Here is a 22,327-nt window from a genome sequence, read left to right as displayed (position 1 = left end):
AATCTGTGGGGAGGATCGTATGGGGGGAGAACTTCAGCCTGAACACAGTCCTTCAGGGTCACACTGAGAGGGGCAAATGGCACTTTGGTCTTTCTCATCTCTCTTCACTGTTAGCAAAGTCGCCTTGCGGGTTAACCTTGACGTGGAAGGTGCGGATGATATCCACACATGGGTGTTTAAAGAGATGGGACGGGTGCTCTGTCAGCCCCTTGCCCATATCTCCAACAGCTCAGTAGATTCATGGGTTGTTCCCTGAGATTGGAAGGTAGCACATGTAGTTCCCATTTTCCAAATTGGTCACAAGTCAGAGCTCGGGAACTGAAGGCCCATCAACGTGACCTCGATCACTGGGAAGGTGCTTGAAGGGATCCTGAGAGATGCTGTTTTCCATCATGGGGAAAGGGAAGGGGCCATTACAGATACTGAACACAGATTCCGGTAAACATGGTCATGTCTTACAAACTAGCTTGAGTTTGTAAAGAAGTTGTTAGGTTAGTGGATGGGGGAATCCGGTTGACATTGTCTACCTCAAGGTGTCAAACTCATTTTCTATGGTGGGCCTGATCCAATATTCTTGCACTTGGCATGGGCCACATTCAGCAAAAGCTATTAAAAGAGGAATAAATGAAAATAAACTAAATCAGATTTACATTTACATTTTATGTACAGCCTCTGCTCCCGATCCCTGGCACCTCTGAGCTTGAGCATTCATGAACTGACCCTGCTCAAACCATAACCACAAGGATATCGGTGCTTGGTTCTGCCTGTGCCCACAAGACTGTGTCACTGCTACACACAGATACCATTTCCTTGTTTCACATCTCCATACAAAAACCATCTCTTCACACATCCCCTTTCTACACAATTGCAGCAGACATGAGCAAGGATGTGAGGCTTATTAAAATACACATTTCATTACAGCAAAGGTTACACTGGGAGACATGTTCAGTTATTTTCCATTACAGACAAAATGCTGGACAAACCTGGCACCTGAACAGTGTCTCATCAGCCTACAGGCTTTTCTTAAATAGATTTGCTGCCTGGATATAAACTTAAACAAGCTTTGCAGGCGTGATGCTCTATTCACACATTGAAGGCGAGAGAGATTCTGTGGGGCACACACTAAGTCCAGTAGCTGAAAGTGATTAACAGACTGGGTTTTGTGTTTAGTGATCCCGGGCGTGTTACCAATACCAGCAAAGATGAAGCCCATGGAATAAAAGGGACAATGGATACTGTCTCACTGTGAGCGAGTCAGAATGAGAAGCTTTAACAACAGCCGATGTTTCACAAAGGGAGACCTCACCAGACCAAAGGACATTGGTGGCGTTTAATGGGCTTTGTGTGTCACTGGGCGACAGGAGGCTATTTGTGACAAAAGGAAAGCTGGTCACAGCAAACAAACAGTTTACCGGCCTTTCCAGGGCCCACTCTGACCCCCACCTTCTCTCTCACTATTGATGGACACTGCTGCAGTATTTGCTCCTCTGACCTTTCCTCTCTCGTTCCTCCTACACCCCTAATACACGGCCCAACACAATCTCCCTCCCCCGACATTCTCATTGTGCTGGAATCCACACCAGTCTCCCCATCTGCTCCTTGTTCTCTCCCTGGATCCTGAAACTACAGACCTCACTGATCTCTCCTGAAGTCTACAGGCTCTAAAACTGAAGCTTGGTGGCCCTCAGTCCCCACTCCTTGATTTATCTCCCCTTCTCTCCTCCTCTTTCCCCCTTGGTTGTGTTCCACACTCTGGGCCTTCCCCGGGATTCTCAATATGAACAGTGGGATGTGTGTTGAGACAGGATGTCCCAGCTCTCCACCTTGAAAGGGACAAGAGGACAAGCTGTGCTGAATGGCCCTGCTTTATGATATCACTGCAGTGCCTAGCAACCACCCTCCCCGAGCCCTGCTCATTATGGGCTGGGTTGAGCTCAGTGCTGTTACAGGAAGGGAAACAGGAGCAGGGTGCGACCCGTGTGGAGCCCAGGATTAATGGGGAGAGGTACATGATCAATTTATACCTTATTGAGTGAGAAATGTCAGCGTCCCGGACACTCCCTGTCCCTCAGTATCTGTGTCGGGGAGTGACCGATGGGTTCACTCTGTATCTGACTCGTGCTGTGCCCGACTGGAGAGTGTTTGATGCTGGCATGAGCTGCTCAGCTCGATGAACACAACATTTAACCCAAAGATGATCAGACAAACCCATCAGCTTCTCCCCTGGACACAGGTCCTGAAGGACAGGGAGTGTCTCTATTAATTTGGCTGGTGTCCTTGATCAAATTTAAATAACTCATCTCTTTTTAAAAATTTGTTCATGGGATGTGGGTGTCACCTCTCACTTCTCATTCTTCTAAATGCTGGAGAATATAGGCCTAGTCTACTCAATCCCTCATAGGACAATCCCCCCATCTCAGGAATCAGTCGTGAATCTTCATTGCACTCCTTCTACAGCAAGTTTATCTTTCCTTAAAAGCACCTGAAGGTAACAATGATGTAATTTACTGTGTTCTGTAAGCATGTGCTATTTTGTTTTATTTTATCTGTTCTGTATTGTGTTTAGTTAATAAAATATAGCTCCGAATTAAATTGGAGTTATTGAAATTAACTAAGCTATGTTTTATTCAAGGTTAATAATGATAGCTTTACGAATGATTTCTGCTGTTTTAACGGATTTTTAATTCCGAAGGAAGATTTGAAGTTCCAAACTTAAAAAAAAAAAGAACCAAGTGTTGATTTAAAACAAACTTCTGTTTGTTCACTTGAGTAGTAACAAATTCAGTCTTCTGTTTATAATCAATTTACAAGTGGAGTATAGTCACAGATGGAGCACGTGTAACCAGGCACGGGTATCGCCACGCTAACAAACAAAGGAAAAAGCCTACATTTATAGACTGTTTTCTTATCAAACTGGAGCCGGCTTTGCCTAATATGGTAGTCTCTGGCTACTGCACAGTCCAGAGACACAAGTTTACATCAGCAACACATTTAGAAGCATAGCGGCCTGGCCACGGTGATCATAAACCACTACTTCTGGACTTTTCTTATCTAAACAATATTTCGAATCCATTTTATTATGAATATCGAAGCCTGGTTGGTCGCAAAACACCAGCTGTTGCTCAGTGAAATCTGTCTCTCTCTCCCTAATAATACGAACCACATTTTTCCCTCTATCGAATGAATGAAACATAAACCCCTTTCAGAAGCTGAATTAACCAGGGTCCACATGTCAACCAGTCCCACAGGTTTTTTTATGGGTTACATTACCTGTTGACAAAGTGTTTTATATCTTTCTTTGTCTTTACTAATCCTGGTTTTCTCTCAGCGTCCTTCCCTTTCCTTATATTTTCAATGTCCCTTATTGACTTCCTTACAGCATAATGCAATGACCAGAATCCCTGAAGCTATTATCCGTGCTATCACCAATCCCAGCTGGAACAATCTAACTAGATGCTACTTTCCACCATTCCTGATTGGCAAGTCTCGGGATTGCCTGTTCTATTTGTCGATATGATTTGCACTGTGTGTTTCTGGGATGACCTAATTCGCTGAATTATAAGCTTTAAAGCCAGAAACAGGGAGAATATAGTGTCCAATATGTGGAATGACTCGAATGGCTTCATCCTCCAGAGGCAGTCTCATCTGCAGATAAGTTGCGTTATGATGATGTACCAGAAACAACGTTTAGCACCGATACATGTGTTCCTCGGTGGAATCAAGCTAAAGTGATGTTCTAGTATGGGGCATCGGGTTGAACGCACAGTCATATACGTGACAGTAGTAGTCACACAATACTGTCCTTTTCCTTTATACACGTTATTAGTTTGGCCTTCGCCCCATTTACTTATTTCAATCTGGCATTCTGGAGATTCCTTGTTGAGGGTGAACCCACAAGCTGGAACATCTACAAACCCATGTTGTCCCTTTCAGAGTACAACACTGCATATCTGGTGCTATCCAAGTTTCTCCCTTCTTAATCTGATATCTTGGATATTCCTCATACTGTTTATGGATCGGACCTAACTCAGTCTTCCACCCTTGCAAACGATTCTACCCTATACACCGTCCAAGGTTTCGTTTCATTTCCATTTTTCATTAGCAAAGGCTAGACCAATCCCACTGGTCTAATATCTTCACTTCTTTCTCCTTCCCTGGGGGCCAAAATCCCCATTCCTATTGGCTGCATCACATCAAAGCCTATGACTTGGTTCCCCTAAACCATTTTCTCAGTTGTTCTTCATGAATACACAAAGGGATTTGATTACTCTCTCTCTTGTCCAGTCCCTTCTGTACCACATTCATCATAAATGTCACAGAGGCTACACACAATACCACCAGTAAGACACATCGTGTTCCCATTCATTTTCTATATCTATTCTGTTTACTCCTGCTAACCTTGCTGTGGCTCCTATTCTGAGCTATCCTGTCAGCTCTCACTTTCCTTGCGATTTAAACTGATTCTCCTTGTGTTCCCCATCTTCCTCATCCCTTGGTTCCTGTTTTCTATTCTTTACTAACACATCCTTTACTAATTTTCTTCCAATTTTGTCTATTAACTGTGAATATCTCCCTTCACATAATCTAGTTGATAGATTCAAGCTCATGTTTAAATCTTTTGATTTCAATTCACAATTTAAAAACACACATTGTTATATAATACATTTCCTGATTCAGTTACTTCTAGTCCATTAAAATGTGGGTTCTTTTACTGGATCAGACAGGTCGAGTTCTTTTTGTGAGGTGGGATGTCATTTTATTAAAGTCCCACATATGATGATCACTATCAGCGTTTCTACTTGGCAAACCAATAGTTAACATTACTGATCAACATACAACATTTCTTACTTTAAAATAATCTGCTGTCATTATCTTTTAAGTTTGTATTGAAGTATTTTATAATGGTCTTGAATTACTTATTGCCCTGGTGTGATACTAACTCTTTAAGTGAACACTATTAATTTAGTGTTTGGGGTCAGGATGTGTCCCAACCCACCTGGTTCAGGGGAGTCTTCCTGGTCTCCCAATCTTCCCAAGGAGCACACTTTAGGGTTCTTTCTCTCTCACATTAACACCAGATTGTACCCAGGTGATTTATGACAATTCGCCCAGGAACAATGAGTTAAGAAAAATTTCTATTTGGAGGTGTAACTTTCCTGTTTTCCTCTTATATCCTCACTCATTTCCTCTCATTACATTTTATACAGTGTTCACCATTTCATTCATGAGCCCGGAGGAACTTTACTGTCTAATACAATATTATCATACTGTCTTTAAACATCGATCAAACATTCCCACTTGGTTCAAGTTTTGACCCAGTTTCTTTGTTTAATTTGATTTAACCGAACCTCTTCTTGGACCTTTTATTCTCCAAAATATGCCAGAGAGCAATTCAGTGTACAAGAGGAAGTATGTTAGTTACCTTTAGCATAACAGTCGCCCCCAAAAACGTATTTCTGAATACATAGTTTGGACAGAACCAGAGGGACGGGACTTTTTCAAAAATAAAACTTAATTATCTCAATTTTCAGTAAATTTTCCTTCCCATGTGTTTGACCAGCGACGCTTAGCAATATATATATATATATATATATAAAATCAGTTTTAATTTCACAAACAAATTATGCCCAGACTTTGTCATTTTACAAAGAAGACAAAAGTAACAATTGCGTTTGGATGCAAGTCATTTATCTTCCCCTTCGAGCAGTGTGACTTGGACAATAGGATTACATCGGATATACGGCACAGAAACAGGCCATTCGGCCCAACCAGTCCATGCCGGCGTTTATGCTCCACTCGAGCCTCCTCCCTTCTTTCCTCATCTAACTACATCCACATAACCCTCTATTCCCTTCTCCCTTAGATACTTGTCTAGCCTCCCCTTAAATGCATCGATACTATTCGCTTCAACCACTCCCTGTGGCAGTGAGTTCCACATTCTCACCACTCTCTGGGTAGAGGTTTCTTCTGAATTCCCGATTTGATTTCTTGGTGACTATCTTATGTTGATGACCTCTAATTATGCTGGTCCCCACAAGTGGAAACACTGTATCTACTCAATCAAAACCCTTCATCATTTTTGAGACATTAGGTCATCCCTCAGCCTTTTTTTTTCCAAGAGTAAAGAGACCTGGCCTGTCCATCCTTTCCCGATAGGTATACGCTCGCCTTTCTGGTATCATCCTTGTAAATCTTCTCTGCACCCTCTTCAGTGCCTCCATATCCTTTTTATAATATGGTGACCAGAATTGCACACACAAAGTCTAACCAAGGTTCGATACAAGTTTAGCATAACTTCACCACTTTTCCATTCTATAACAATTCAATTCAATAACAATCAATCCCAACAATTTAACTCAATACTTTAAATTCTTAAGTCCAAATTTGTCAGCATGCTGCGACATTCGATGTCTGCAGATAACTGGAGATAATTTTGTTTTAACTGCTGGATCTTTTGCTATGCCATCAACCTCTTATCCAACTGGAACTGGCATTGCCTGATATGGTCGTCTTTGGCTACGGCATAGTCCAGAGACACAAGTCTGCATTTTCTTCAACATACATCAACAATGTTGGAAGCACTGGTCTTCCTGTGACAAGCACAAAGCACTAGTCTCTGAACTCTTCTTATTCTAACATAATATTTCTCATCTGAACATTCTATGATGAAAATATCCACGGCCAGTTGGTTGCAAACACCAACTGCTGCTCAGTGAAATCTCTCTCGAATGATAACAACCACATTTTCCCCGATATGGAATGAACACCTTTCAGAAGCTGAATTAACCAAGTTCCGGATGCCAACACCCCTTTCATCTTCCATTCACTTCAACTGAAAGGAAAACGCCAGATTGTATCAGTCGGGATTTGAAAGATATTTACAACAGATGCTAGATATTCTTAGAGTTAGCATTGTTCTCTATTCTGTCTACTCGAGGAGTCTGATAACATACTTTCTCCTGTGAATGTGGAGCTGGAATATTGGGCCTGGATGTATTTACTTGTTCATCTTGTTCACTCGAAAACGTTGGCAATTATTTGATGTGATCTGTATTTTCTTAAATACATTTCCTGAATAAATTCAAATTTAAATTGAACCCAGGTTTGCAGGCGTGATGCTCCATTCACACATCGAAGGTGAGAGAGATGCTGTGGGACACACGCTAAGTCCAGTGTCTGAAAGTGATTCACAGACTGGGTTTTGTGTTCAGGGCACACAGGCATGTTACCGACACCTTCCCACAATACCAAGGCTAGGAGAGGCACTCTGGAAGGTAAGGGGAACTGGCATTTGTCCACGAGAGTAACCGAAGGTATGAGAACTGAAATAATCCAGAGTTAGAAAGGAGAAAAGGCCCCAAAATAGTGCAGTCAATAACAGGACATCAATTAGTCTTCTCTTATCTTGGAACATTAAATACCGACACACTCTGTTATTGAAACATCAAAATATTATATTCCAGCCCAGTTCTAGGGTTATTATCATCAGAAACAAACTTCAACTGTCGGAATGGACACGATTCAGTCGGGATGTGATTAACAGCAGCAATGATAGCAGAATCCAACCCCTGCAGTCACTTGTGAACTCGCTGGTGTATCACCAGGCTGGATGAATGAGTAAATCGCTTCCCACACTCTGAGCAGGTGAACGGCCTCTCGCCGGTGTGAACTCGCTGGTGTGTCTGCAGGCGGGATGACACACTGAATCCCTTCCCACACTCAGAGCAGGTGAATGGCCTCTCCCCAGTGTGAACTCGCTGGTGTATCAGCAGGTCGGATGACTGAGTGAAACCCTTCCCACATTCAGAGCAGGTGAACGGCCTCTCACCAGTGTGAACTCGCTGGTGTATCAGCAGGTCGGATGACTGAGTGAAACCCTTCCCACATTCAGAGCAGGTGAACGGCCTCTCACCAGTGTGAACAAGCTGGTGTTTCACCAGGCTGGATGACTGAGTGAATTGCTTCCCACACTCTGAGCAGGTGAATGGCCTCTCCCCTGTGTGAACTCGGTGGTGTTTCTGCAGGGTGGATGACCAAGTGAATCCCTTCCCACACACGGGGCAGGTGAACGGCCTCTCCCCAGTGTGAACAAGCTGGTGTTTCACCAGGCTGGATGACTGAGTGAATCCTTTCCCACACACGGAGCAGATGAACGGCCTCTCCCCAGTGTGAACAAGCTGGTGTTTCACCAGGCTGGATGACTGAATGAATCGCTTCCCACACACGGGGCAGGTGAACGGCCTCTCCCTAGTGTGACTGTGTTGATGAATTTTCAGCACAGACGGGCAGCTGAATCCCTTCCCACAGTCCCCACATTTCCACGGTTTCTCCGTGGTGCGGGTGTGCTTCCGTCTCTCCAGGTTGGATGATCAGTTGAAGCCTCCTCCACACACAACACGTTTACAGTTTTCCCCGCTGTGAATGGTTCGAGGGTTTTTCAGGCTGTGTAACTGGTTAAAGCTCTTTCCACAATCAGTGCACTGAAACACTCTCACTCGGGTGTGTGGGTCTCTGCTTTTTCAGTCACACTGATGTTTGTAATCTTTCCCCACAGACCGAATAAACAAACATTTCTCCTTCCACATTCAAAGGCCGATGATATTCAAGTTCTGATGCATCGAGTGACTCTATCTGATCACGACGTGACGTTTAGTTTGAGTTTCCCTTCTTCAAATCCTCCCCTTCTAACACCCTGCAAAAGGAGTTTACAAAAGTCATCACTGTAAGTACAGGATTGAAATTCAGAAGAGACAATTCTAGTTTCTATGGAACATTCTTTCCTTCTGCTGTGTGGTTTTAAATATTGTCTTAAAAAAATAATAAAGAGGGAGAAGATAGACTGAGAGTAAACTGGCAAGAAATATAAATACAGTCAGAGCTTCTACAGATATATAAAAAGGAAAAGATAGCTAAAATAAACGTTGGTCCCTGAGAGGATTAAACAGGGAAATGGCAGAGACTTTAAACAAATATTTTGTATGGTCTTCACGGTGGAAGACACTTAAAAACATCCCAATAATAATAGATAATCAAGGGGTCACAGGGAGCGAGGAACTTAAAACAATCACTATCACTGGAGAAAAAGGACTAGACAAACTACTGGGACTAAAGGTGGACGTCCCCTGGACCTGATGGCCTGCATCCTGGGGTCTTAAAAGTGGCTGCAGAGAAACATAGAAACACAGAAACATAGAAAATAGGTGCAGGAGTAGGCCATTCGGCCCTTCTAGCCTGCACCGCCATTCAATGAGTTCATGGCTGAACATTCAACTTCAGTACCCCATTCCTGCTTTCTCGCCATACCCCTTGATCCCCCTAGTAGTAAGGACCTCATCTAACTCCTTTTTGAATATATTTAGTGAATTGGCCTCAACAACTTTCTGTGGTAGAGAATTCCACAGGTTCACCACTCTCTGGGTGAAGAAGTTCCTCCGCATATCGGTCCTAAATGGCTTACCCCTTATCCTTAGACTGTGACCTCTGGTTCTGGACTTCCCCAACATTGGGAACATTCTTCCTGCGTCCAACCCCGTCAGAATTTTAAATGTTTCTATGAGGTCCCCTCTCATTCTTCTGAACTCAGTGAATACAAGCCCAGTTGATCCAGTCTTTCTTGATAGGTCAGTCCCGCCATCCCGGGAATCAGTCTGGTGAACCTTCGCTGCACTCCCTCAATAGCAAGAATGTCCTTCCTCAGGTTACGAGACCAAAACTGTACACAATACTCCAGGTGTGGCCTCACCAGTGCCCTGTACAACTGTAGCAACACCTCCCTGCCCCTGTACTCAAATCCCCTTGCTATGAAGGCCAACATGTCATTTGCTTTCTTAACCGCCTGCTGCACCTGCATGCCAACCTTCAATGACTGATGTACCATGACACCCAGGTCTCTTTGCACCTCCCCTTTTCCTAATCTGTCACCATTCAGATAATAGTCTGTCTCTCTGTTTTTACCACCAAAGTGGATAACCTCACATTTATCCACATTATACTTCATCTGCCATGCATTTGCCCACTCACCTAACCTATCCAAGTCGCTCTGCAGCCTCACAGCATCCTCCTCGCAGCTCACACTGCCACCCAACTTAGTGTCATCCGCAAATTTGGAGATACTACATTTAATCCCCTCATCTAAATCATTAATGTACAGTGTAAACAGCTGGGGCCCCAGCACAGAACCTTGCGGTACCCCACTAGTCACTGCCTGCCATTCTGAAAAGTACCCATTTACTCCTACTCTTTGCTTCCTGTCTGACAACCAGTTCTCAATCCATGTCAGTACACTACCCCCAATCCCATGTGCTCTAACTTTGCACATCAATCTCTTGTGTGGGACCTTGTTGAATGCCTTCTGAAAGTCCAAATATACCACATCAACTGGTTCTCCCTTATCCACTCTACTGGAAACATCCTCAAAAAATTCCAGAAGATTTGTCAAGCATGATTTCCCTTTCACAAATCCATGCTGACTTGGACCTATCATGTCACCTCTTTCCAAATGCACTGCTATGACATCCTTAATAATTGATTCCATCATTTTACCCACTACCGATGTCAGGCTGACCGGTCTATAATTCCCTGTTTTCTCTCTCCCTCCTTTTTTAAAAAGTGGGGTTACATTGGCTACCCTCCACTCCATAGGAACTGATCCAGAGTCAATGGAATGTTGGAAAATGACTGTCAACGCATCCACTATTTCCAAGGCCACCTCCTTAAGTACTCTGGGATGCAGTCCATCAGGCCCTGGGGATTTATCGGCCTTCAATCCCATCAATTTCCCCAACACAATTTCCCGGCTCATAAGGATTTCCCTCAGTTCCTCCTCCTTACTAGACCCCCCGACCCCTTTTATAACCGGAAGGTTGTTCGTGTCCTCCTTCGTGAATACCGAACCAAAGTACTTGTTCAATTGGTCCGCCATTTCTTTGTTCCCCGTTATGACTTCCCCTGATTCTGACTGCAGAGGACCTACATTTGTCTTTACTAACCTTTTTCTCTTTACATATCTATAGAAACTTTTGTAATCCGTCTTAATGTTCCCTGCAAGCTTCTTCTCATACTCCATTTTCCCTGCCCTAATCAAACCCTTTGTCCTCCTCTGCTGAGTTCTAAATTTTTCCCAGTCCCCAGGTTCGCTGCTATTTCTGGCCAATTTGTATGCCACTTCCTTGGCTTTAATACTATCCCTGATTTCCCTTGATAGCCACGGTTGAGCCACCTTCCATTTTTTATTTTTATGCCAGACAGGAATGTACAATTGTTGTAGTTCATCCATGCGGTCTCTAAATGTCTGCCATTGCCCATCCACAGTCAACCCCTTAAGTATCATTCGCCAATCCATCCCAGCCAATTCACGCCTCATACCTTCAAAGTTAGCCTTCTTTAAGTTCTGGACCATGGTCTCTGAATTAACTGTTTCATTCTCCATCCCAATGCAGAATTCCACCATATTATGGTCACTCTTCCCCAAGGGGCCTCGCACAACGAGATTGCTAATTAATCCTCTCTCATTACATAACACCCAGTCTAAGATGGCCTCCCCCCTAGTTGGTTCCTCGACATATTGGTCTAAAAAACCATCCCTTATGCACTCCAGAAAATCCTCCTCCACCGTATTGCTTCCAGTTTGATTAGCCCAATCTATGTGCATATTAAAGTCACCCATTATAACTGCTGCACCTTTATTGCACGCACCCCTAATTTCCGGTTTGATGCCCTCCCCAACATCACTACTACTGTTTGGAGGTCTGTACACAACTCCCACTAACGTTTTTTGCCCTTTGGTGTTCTGCAGCTCTACCCATATAGATTCCACATCATCCAAGCTAATGTCCTTCCTAACTATTGCCTTAATCTCCTCCTTAACCAGCAATGCTACCCCACCTCCTTTTCCTTTTATTCTATCCTTCCTGAATGTTGAATACCCCTGGATGTTGAGTTCCCAGCCCTGATCATCCTGGAGCCACGTCTCCGTAATCCCAATCACATCATATTCGTTAACAGCCGAGATTTTTGTGTTCATGTCTCTGGAGTGCGACATCAACCCACAACCTTGTGACCCAGAGGCAAGTGTGTTACCCACTGAGTCACGGCTGACACAAATACTGACATAGTTGGAGCAGGTTAGCTCAGTTGGAGATGTGAGATGATGCATTTATCAATGCTGAGATATTTTGTCTATTCCTCAAAATCAGTAACATTTTGGAACGTTCAGGTCAAGGTTCACAGATTAACAATAAGAAATAGGAGCAGGAGTAGGCCATTGGATCCCTCGAGCCTGCTCTGACATTCAATAAAATCATGGCTGATGTGATCTTGACCTCAACTCCACTTTCCTGCCTGCTCCCCATAACTCTTGACTCCCCTATATTTCAAAAATCTGTCTATCTCCCCTTTAAATATATTGACTGACTCAGTCTCCACAGCTCTCTGGGGAGAGAATTCCAAAGATTCACGACCCTCAGAAGAAATTCCTCCGCATCTCCGTTTTAAATGGGCGACCCCTTATTCTGAAACTATGCACCCTAGTTCTAGATTCCTCCACGAGGGGAAACATCCTCTCTGCATCTACCCTGTCAAGCCCCCTCAGAATCTTACACGTTTCAATAAGATCACCTCTCATTCTTTGAAACTGCAATGAGTACAGGCCCAACCTGCTCAAGCTTACTTCACAAGACAACCCCTTCATCTCAGGAATCAACCTCGTGAGCCTTCTCTGAACTGCTTCCAATGCAAGTATATCCCTCCTTAAATAAGGAGACCAAAACTGTACGCAGTACTCCAGGTGTGGTCTCATGAACACCCTGTACATTTGCAGCAAGACTTCTCTACTTTTATACTCCATTCCCCTTCAATAAAGGCCAACATTCCATTTACCTTCCTGATCACTTGCTGTACCTGCATGCTAACTTTTTGTGTTTCATGCACAAGGACCCCCAGATCCCTCTGTACCGCAGCATTTTATAGTCTCCATTTAAATAATAATTTGCTTTTTTATTCTTCCAACCAAAGTGCATAACCTCACATTTTCTCACATTATACTCCATCTGCCAAATTTTTGCCCACTCACTGAGCCTGTCCATAACCCTTTGCGGATTCTTTGTGTCCTCCTCACAACTTGCTTTCCCACCTATCTTTGTATCAGCAGCATATTTGGCTGCAGTGCACTCCGTCCTTTCATTCAAGTCATTAATATGGATTGTAAATAGTTGAGGCCCCAGCACTGATCCCTGTGGCACCCCACTAGTTATAGTTTGCCAACCTGAAAATGACCCATTTATCCTGACACTCTGTTTTCTCTTAGTTAGCCAATCCTACATCTATGCTAATATATTACCCCCAACCCTGTGAGTTCTTGTATTGTGCAGTAACCTTTTATCTGGCACCTTATCAAATGCCTTCTGGAAATCCAAATACACAACTGCTACTGGTTCCTCTTCATCCATCCTGCTCGTTACATCCTTAAAGAACTCGAGCAAGTTTGTCAAACGTGATTTCCGTTTCATCAAACCATGCCGTCTCTGCTTGAGTATTATGATTTTCTAAATGTCCTGCTACTATTTCTTTAATAATGGCCTCCAGCATTTTCACAATGATAGATGTTAGGCTAACTGCTCTATAGTTTCCTGCTTTCTCTCTCCCTCCCTCCCTTGTTGAATAGAGGTGTTGCATTTGAGGTTTTCCAAAACACTGGGACCTTGCCAGAATCCAGGGAATTTTGGTAGATTACTACCAATCCATCCACAGTAGTAGTGATGTTGGGGAGGGCATCAAACATGAAATTAGGGGTGCGTGCAATAAAGGTGCAGCAGTTATAATGGGTGACTTAATATGCACATAGATTGGGCTAACCAAACTGGAAGCAATACGGTAGAGGAGGATTTCCTGGAGTGCATAAGGGATGGTTTTTTAGACCAATATGTCGAGGAACCAACTAGGGGGGAGGCCATCTTAGACTGGGTGTTATGTAATGAGAGAGGATTAATTAGCAATCTCGTTGTGCGTGGCCCCTTGGGGAAGAGTGACCATAATATGGTGGAATTCTGCATTGGGATGGAGAATGAAACAGTTAATTCAGAGACCATGGTCCAGAACTTAAAGAAGGCTAACTTTGAAGGTATGAGGCGTGAGTTGGCTGGGATGGATTGGCGAATGATACTTAAGGGGTTGACTGTGGATGGGCAATGGCAGACATTTAGAGACCGCATGGATGAACTACAACAATTGTACATTCCTGTCTGGCATAAAAATAAAAAAGGGAAGGTGGCTCAACCGTGGCTATCAAGGGAAATCAGGGATAGTATTAAAGCCAAGGAAGTGGCATACAAATTGGCCAGAAATAGCAGCGAACTGGGAGAAATTTAGAACTCAGCAGAGGAGGACAAAGGGTTTGATTAGGGCAGGGAAAATGGAGTATGAGAAGAAGCTTGCAGGGAACATTAAGACGGATTGCAAAAGTTTCTATAGATATGTAAAGAGAAAAAGGTTAGTAAAGACAAATGTAGGTCCTCTGCAGTCAGAATCAGGGGAAGTCATAACGGGGAACAAAGAAATGGCGGACCAATTGAACAAGTACTTTGGTTCGGTATTCACGAAGGAGGACACGAACAACCTTCCGGTTATAAAAGGGGTCGGGGGGTCTAGTAAGGAGGAGGAACTGAGGGAAATCCTTATGAGCCGGGAAATTGTGTTGGGGAAATTGATGGGATTGAAGGCCGATAAATCCCCAGGGCCTGATGGACTGCATCCCAGAGTACTTAAGGAGGTGGCCTTGGAAATAGTGGATGCGTTGACAGTCATTTTCCAACATTCCATTGACTCTGGATCAGTTCCTATGGAGTGGAGGGTAGCCAATGTAACCCCACTTTTTAAAAAAGGAGGGAGAGAGAAAACAGGGAATTATAGACCGGTCAGCCTGACATCGGTAGTGGGTAAAATGATGGAATCAATTATTAAGGATGTCATAGCAGTGCATTTGGAAAGAGGTGACATGATAGGTCCAAGTCAGCATGGATTTGTGAAAGGGAAATCATGCTTGACAAATCTTCTGGAATTTTTTGAGGATGTTTCCAGTAGAGTGGATAAGGGAGAACCAGTTGATGTGGTATATTTGGACTTTCAGAAGGCGTTCGACAAGGTCCCACACAAGAGATTGATGTGCAAAGTTAGAGCACATGGGATTGGGGGTAGTGTACTGACATGGATTGAGAACTGGTTGTCAGACAGGAAGCAAAGAGTAGGAGTAAATGGGTACTTTTCAGAATGGCAGGCAGTGACTAGTGGGGTACCGCAAGGTTCTGTGCTGGGGCCCCAGCTGTTTACACTGTACATTAATGATTTAGATGAGGGGATTAAATGTAGTATCTCCAAATTTGCGGATGACACTAAGTTGGGTGGCAGTGTGAGCTGCGAGGAGGATGCTGTGAGGCTGCAGAGCGACTTGGATAGGTTAGGTGAGTGGGCAAATGCATGGCAGATGAAGTATAATGTGGATAAATGTGAGGTTATCCACTTTGGTGGTAAAAACAGAGAGACAGACTATTATCTGAATGGTGACAGATTAGGAAAAGGGGAGGTGCAAAGAGACCTGGGTGTCATGGTACATCAGTCATTGAAGGTTGGCATGCAGGTGCAGCAGGCGGTTAAGAAAGCAAATGACATGTTGGCCTTCATAGCAAGGGGATTTGAGTACAGGGGCAGGGAGGTGTTGCTACAGTTGTACAGGGCATTGGTGAGGCCACACCTGGAGTATTGTGTACAGTTTTGGTCTCCTAACCTGAGGAAGGACATTCTTGCTATTGAGGGAGTGCAGCGAAGGTTCACCAGACTGATTCCCGGGATGGCGGGACTGACCTATCAAGAAAGACTGGATCAACTGGGCTTGTATTCACTGGAGTTCAGAAGAATGAGAGGGGACCTCATAGAAACATTTAAAATTCTGACGGGGTTAGACAGGTTAGATGCAGGAAGAATGTTCCCAATGTTGGGGAAGTCCAGAACCAGGGGTCACAGTCTAAGGATAAGGGGTAAGCCATTTAGGACCGATATGCGGAGGAACTTCTTCACCCAGAGAGTGGTGAACCTGTGGAATTCTCTACCACAGAAAGTTGTTGAGGCCAATTCACTAAATATATTCAAAAAGGAGTTAGATGAGGTCCTTACTACTAGGGGGATCAAGGGGTATGGCGAGAAAGCAGGAATGGGGTACTGAAGTTAAATGTTCTGCCATGAACTCATTGAATGGCGGTGCAGGCTAGAAGGGCCGAATGGCCTACTCCTGCACCTATTTTCTATGTTTCTATGTTTCTATGATGCTCCAGTGCAGTGCTGAGGGACTGCTGTACTGTCGGAGGTGCTGTCTTTTGGATAAGATGTTAAACCGAGGCCCCGTCTGCTCCCATTGCACTATTTCAAGCAGAACAGGGGAGTTACCCCCGATGTCCTGGCCAATATTTTTCCTTATCAGTGAAGCAGATTATCTGGTCATTATCACATTGTAAATTGGTTGCTGCGTTTCCTACATTACGATAGTGACTACACTTCAAAAAGAACTTAATTGACTGTGAAGTGCTTTGGGGCATCTGGTGGTGGTGAAAGGTGCGAAATAAATGCAAGTCTTTTTATTTTCTATGTGTCTTTTATTACTCTACCTTCTCCCATTGTGCCTCCTTTTGTCTGCTGTCACTTCCCTACCTCCTCTTCCCCACCCAACTTTACAGTTCATGTCTTGTGTACATGGTCTCTCTCTCTCTCTCTCTCTCTCTCTCTCTCCTTTCCCTCACTCTATCGCTCACTATAAGCTGTCCATCCGCCATATCTCCCAGTCCTAATCAAATGCTCTCCCTGACCCATCACCATTTCTCCTTCCTTTATAGACAACAACAACTTTCATTTATATAGCGCCTTTAAGAACATAAGAGTTATGAGCAGGAGTAGGCCATAGGGCCCCTCGAGCCTGCTCCACCATTCAATATCATGACTGATCATCAACCTCAACTCCACTTTCCCGCCCGATCTCCGTATCCCTCGATTCCCCAAACACCAAAAATGTATCTATCTCAGCCGTGAAATAACTCTGTAAAATGGCCCCTGGTGCTTCACAGGAGCATTATCAGATAGAATTCGACTCCGAGGGTCAAAGAGGCACATTTTAAAGAGGGTTAGAAAGGAAAAGAGTGGCTCAAGTAAATGTTGGTCCCCTGGAGGATGAGACTGGGGAATTAATAATGGAGAACAGGGAAATGGCAGAGACGTTGAACAAATATTTTGTATCGGTCTTCACAGTGGAAGAAACTAAAAACATCCAAATAGTGGATAATCAAGGGGCTATAGGTAGGGAGGAACTTAATACAATCACTATCACTAATGAAGTGGTACTAGGTAAAATAATGGGACTAAAGGTGGACAAGTCCCCTGGACCTGATGCCTTACATCCCAGGGTCTGAAGAGAAATGGCTGCAGAGATAGTAGATGCATTGTTTGTAATCTACCAAAATTCCCTGGATTCTGGGGCGGTCCCAGCAGATTGGAAAACCACAAATGTAACGCCCCTATTTAAAAAAGGAGACTGACAAAAAGCAGGAAACTATAGACCAGTTACCCGAACATCTGTCGTTGGGAAAATGTTGGAGTCCATTATTAAGGAAGCAGTAATGGGACATTTGGAAAAGCATGATTCAATCAAGCAGAGTCAGCATGGTTTTCTGAAAGGGAAATCAGGTTTGACAAATTCACTGGAGTACTTTGAGGATGTAACGGGCAGGATGGATAAGGGGGAACCAGTGGATGTGGTGTATTTGGATTTCCAGAAGGCATTCGATAAGGTGCCACATAAGAGGTTACTGCACAAGATAAAAGCTCACTGGGTTGGGGGTAATATATTAGCATGGATAGAGAATTGGCGAACTAACAGAAAACACAGAGTCGGGATAAATGGGTCTTTTTCCAATTGGCAAACAGTGACTAGTGGGGTGCCACAGGGATCGGTGCTGGGTCCTCAACTATTTACAATCCATATTAATGATTTGGATGAAGGGACAGAGTGTAATGTAGCCAAGTTTGCTGATGATACAAAGGTGGATGGGAAAGCAAATTGTGAGGAGGACACAAAAAATCTGCAAAGGCTCAGTGAGTGAGCAAAAATTTGGCAGATGGAGTATAATGTGGGAAACTGTGAGATTATCCACTTTTGGCTGAAATAATAGAAAAGCAAATTATAATTTAAATGAAGAAAAATTGCAAAGTGCTGCAGTACAGAGAGACCTGGGGGTCCTTGTGCATGGAACACAAAAAGTTAGTATGTTGGTACAGCAAGTAATCAGGAAGGCAAATGGAATGTTGGCCTTTATTGCAAGGGGGACAGAGTATAAAAGCAGAGAAGTCCTGCTACAACTGCACAGGGTATTGGTGAGGCCACACCTTGAGTACTGCGTACAGTTTTAGTCTCCTTATTTAAGGAGAGATATCCTTGCATTGGAGGCTGTCAGAGAAGGTTCACTAGGTTGATTCCAGATATGAGGAGGTTGTCTTATGAAGATCGGTTGAATAGGTTGGGCCTATACTCATTGGAGTTCAGAAGAATGAGAGGTGATCTTATTGAAACATATAAGATAATGAGGGCGCTCGATAAGGTGGATTCAGAGAGGATATCTGCACTCATAGGGGAAACTAAAAGTAAAGGACATAGTCTTAGAATAAAGGGCCGCCCAATTAGCACTGAGATGAGGAGAAATTTCTTCTTTCAGAGGGTTGTAAATCTGTGAAATTCTCTGCCCCAGAGAGCTGTGGAGGTTGGGTCATTGAATATATTTAAGGTGGAGATAGACAGATTTTTGAACAATAAGGGAGTAAAGGGTTATGGGGAGCGGGCAGGGAAGTGGAGCTGAGTCCATGATCAGATCAGCCATAATCTTATGGAAAGGCGGAGCAGGCTCGAGGGGCCAAATGACCTACTCCTGCTCCTATTTCTTTCGTGCTTAGGGTGTTAAAGGAGAGGGAGGGAATTTTGGAGCTTAGGGCCTAGGCAGCTGAAGGCATGGCCAGCAATGGTGGTGTGATTAAAACCAGGAATGTGCAGGAGGCCAGAAATCCTGGAGGGTTGTAGGGCTGGAGGAGGTTACAGAGATAGGGAGGGGCGAGGGCACGGAGGGATTTGAAAACAAGGATGAGAATTTTAAAATTGAAGCTTCGTGCCCAGTCACCATTTCTCCTTCCTTTACAGACGCTCCCTGACCACTCTCCATTTCTCCTTCCTTTACAGACGCTCCCTGACCACTCTCCATTTCTCCTTCCTTTACAGACGCTCCCTGACCACTCTCCATTTCTCCTTCCTTTACAGACGCTCCCTGACCACTCTCCATTTCTCCTTCCTTTACAGACGCTCCCTGACCACTCTCCATTTCTCCTTCCTTTACAGACGCTCCCTGACCACTCTCCATTTCTCCTTCCTTTACAGACGCTCCCTGACCACTCTCCATTTCTCCTTCCTTGACAGACGCTCCCTGACCACTCTCCATTGCTCCTTCCTATACAGACATTCCCTGACTACTCCCCATTTCTCCTTCCTTTACAGACGCTCCCTGACCACTCTCCATTTCTCCTTCCTTTACAGACGCTCCCTGACCACTCTCCATTTCTCCTTCCTTGACAGACGCTCCCTGACCACTCTCCATTTCTCCTTCCTTTACAGACGCTCCCTGACCATTCTCCATTTCTGCTACATTTTTTGAAATATTTAAAGATTTTAATAAATCTTTGAAGGTCGCAGGACAGGTTAACAAAGCTGTTAATAAAGCGTAAAGGATCCTGGGCTTTATAAATCGAGGCACAGAGTACTAAAGCCGGGAAGTTATGCTAAAGCGATATAAAACACTAGCTCGACCCCAGCTGGAGGATTGGGTCCAATTCTGGGCACACTTCAGGAAGGACACAAAGGCTTTGGAGAGGGGACAGAAGAGATTTACTGGAATGGTGCCAGGGATGAGGAACTTCATTTATGTGGAGACTGGAGAAGCTGGGATTGTTCTCCTTGGGGCAGAGAAGGCTAAGACGAGATTTGATAGAGGTGTTAAAAATCATGAAGATAAGATAGAATGAATAGAGACACTGTTTCTAACACTGATAACCAGAGGGCACAGATTTGAGGCGATTGGCAAAAACAGAGGTCACATGAGGAAAACCATTTTCACACAAGGAGTGGTTAGGGTTTGGAATGCACTGCCTGACGGAGCGGTGGAGACAGAGTCAATAGTAGCCTTCAAAAGTGAATTGGACAAAGACTTGAAGCAGAATGATATTGCAGGATTTGGGGAAAGAGCGGGGGAAGTGGGATAACCGGATTGCTCCCCGAAAGTATCGGCACAGACTCGATGGGCCGAATGGCCCCCTTCTGTGCTGCAATATTCTGTGATTCTAGAATTCTTTACAGACGCTCCCTGCTCAGTCACCATTGCTCCTTCATTTACAGATGCTCCCTGGTCCATTACTGTTTCTCGTTGATTTACAGACGCTCCCTGAGAGTTTGACGCAGACACAGCGCATGCACTGACCGCTCCTTCGGGCTGGAGCGGACCCAGGAGCCGGCAGGCAGGGGGAGAATGTTCCCCGGTTTATATCCCCCCCCACCCCCGGTGTGGGGAGAATGTTCCCCGGTTTATATCCCCCCCCACGGTGTGGGGAGAATGTTCCGCGGTTTATATCCTCCCCCGGTGTGGGGAGAATGTTCCCCGGTTTATATCCCCCCCCCCGGTGTGGGGAGAATGTTCCCCGGTTTATATCCCCCCCACCCCCGGTGTGGGGAGAATGTTCCCCGGTTTATATCCCCCCCCCCGGTGTGGGGAGAATGTTCCCCGGTTTATATCCCCCCCCCCGGTGTGGGGAGTATGTTCCCCGGTTTATATCCCCCCCCGGTGTGGGGACAATGTTCCCCGGTTTATATCCCCCCCCGGTGTGGGGAGAATGTTCCCCGGTTTATATCCCCCCCACCCCCGGTGTGGGGAGAATGTTCCCCGGTTTATATCCCCCCCCCCGGTGTGGGGAGAATGTTCCCCGGTTTATATCCCTCCCCCGTGTGGGGAGAATGTTCCCCGGTTTATATCCCCCCCCCCCCGGTGTGGGGAGAATGTTCCCCGGTTTATATCATCACCTCACCCGGTGTGGGGAGAATGTTCCCTGGTTTATATCACCCCCGCCCCCCGGTGTAGGGAGAATGTTCCCCGGTTTATATCCCCCCCCCCCGGTGTGGGGAGAATGTTCCCCGGTTTATATCCCCCCCCCGGTGTGGGGAGAATGTTCCCCGGTTTATATCCCCCCCCGGTGTGGGGAGAATGTTCCCCGGTTTATATCACCCCCCCCCCCGGTGTGGGGAGAATGTTCCCGGTTTATATCCCCCCCGCCCCGGTGTGGGGAGAATGTTCCCCGGTTTATATCCCCCGGTGTGGGGAGAATGTCCCCCGGTTTGTATCCCCCCCCGGTGTGGGGAGAATGTTCCCCGGTTTATATCCCCCCCGCCCCGGTGTGGGGAGAATGTTCCCCGGTTTAAATCACCCCCCCGGTGTGGGGAGAATGTTCCCCGGTTTATATCCCCCCCGCCCCGGTGTGGGGAGAATGTTCCCCGGTTTATATCCCCCCCGGTGTGGGGAGAATGTTCCCCGGTTTAAATCACCCCCCCGGTGTGGGGAGAATGTTCCCCGGTTTATATCCCCCCCGGTGTGGGGAGAATGTTCCCCGGTTTATATCCCCCCCCCAGTGTGGGGAGAATGTTCCCCGGTTTATATCCCCCCCGGTGTGGGGAGAATGTTCCCCGGTTTATATCCCCCCCCCAGTGTGGGGAGAATGTTCCCCGGTTTATATCCCCCCCCCCCCCGGTGTGGGGAGAATGTTCCCCGGTTTATATCCCCCCCCCCAGTGTGGGGAGAATGTTCCCCGGTTTATATCCCCCCCCCCCCGGTGTGGGGAGAATGTTCCCCGGTTTATATCCCCCCCGGTGTGGGGAGAATGTTCCCCGGTTTATATCCCCCCCCCAGTGTGGGGAGAATGTTCCCCGGTTTATATCCCCCCCCCAGTGTGGGGAGAATGTTCCCCGGTTTATATCCCCCCCGGTGTGGGGAGAATGTTCCCCGGTTTATATCCCCCCCGGTGTGGGGAGAATGTTCCCCGGTTTATATCCCCCCCCCCCCCGGTGTGGGGAGAATGTTCCCCGGTTTATATCCCCCCCGGTGTGGGGAGAATGTTCCCCGGTTTATATCCCCCCCGGTGTGGGGAGAATGTTCCCCGGTTTATATCTGGGCCCGGGCCTGCACTCGGTGTTGTTGTCCCCAGCGTTTCTTTA

At 45.5% G+C, this 22,327-nt stretch overlaps 1 pseudogene; it reads right to left on the bottom strand.

Annotated features, from left to right (window-relative positions):
• Nucleotides 1-549: 549 nt before the first annotated feature.
• Nucleotides 550-8,372, bottom strand: LOC139235460 (zinc finger protein 239-like; annotated as a pseudogene).
• Nucleotides 8,373-22,327: the final 13,955 nt, after the last annotated feature.

The sequence above is a fragment of the Pristiophorus japonicus genome, chromosome 23 (genome assembly GCF_044704955.1).
Source record: "Pristiophorus japonicus isolate sPriJap1 chromosome 23, sPriJap1.hap1, whole genome shotgun sequence".
Lineage (NCBI taxonomy): Eukaryota > Metazoa > Chordata > Chondrichthyes > Pristiophoridae > Pristiophorus > Pristiophorus japonicus.
The sequence above is the reverse complement of the archived record's forward strand: the minus strand, read 5'-3'. Positions and strand labels throughout refer to the sequence as shown.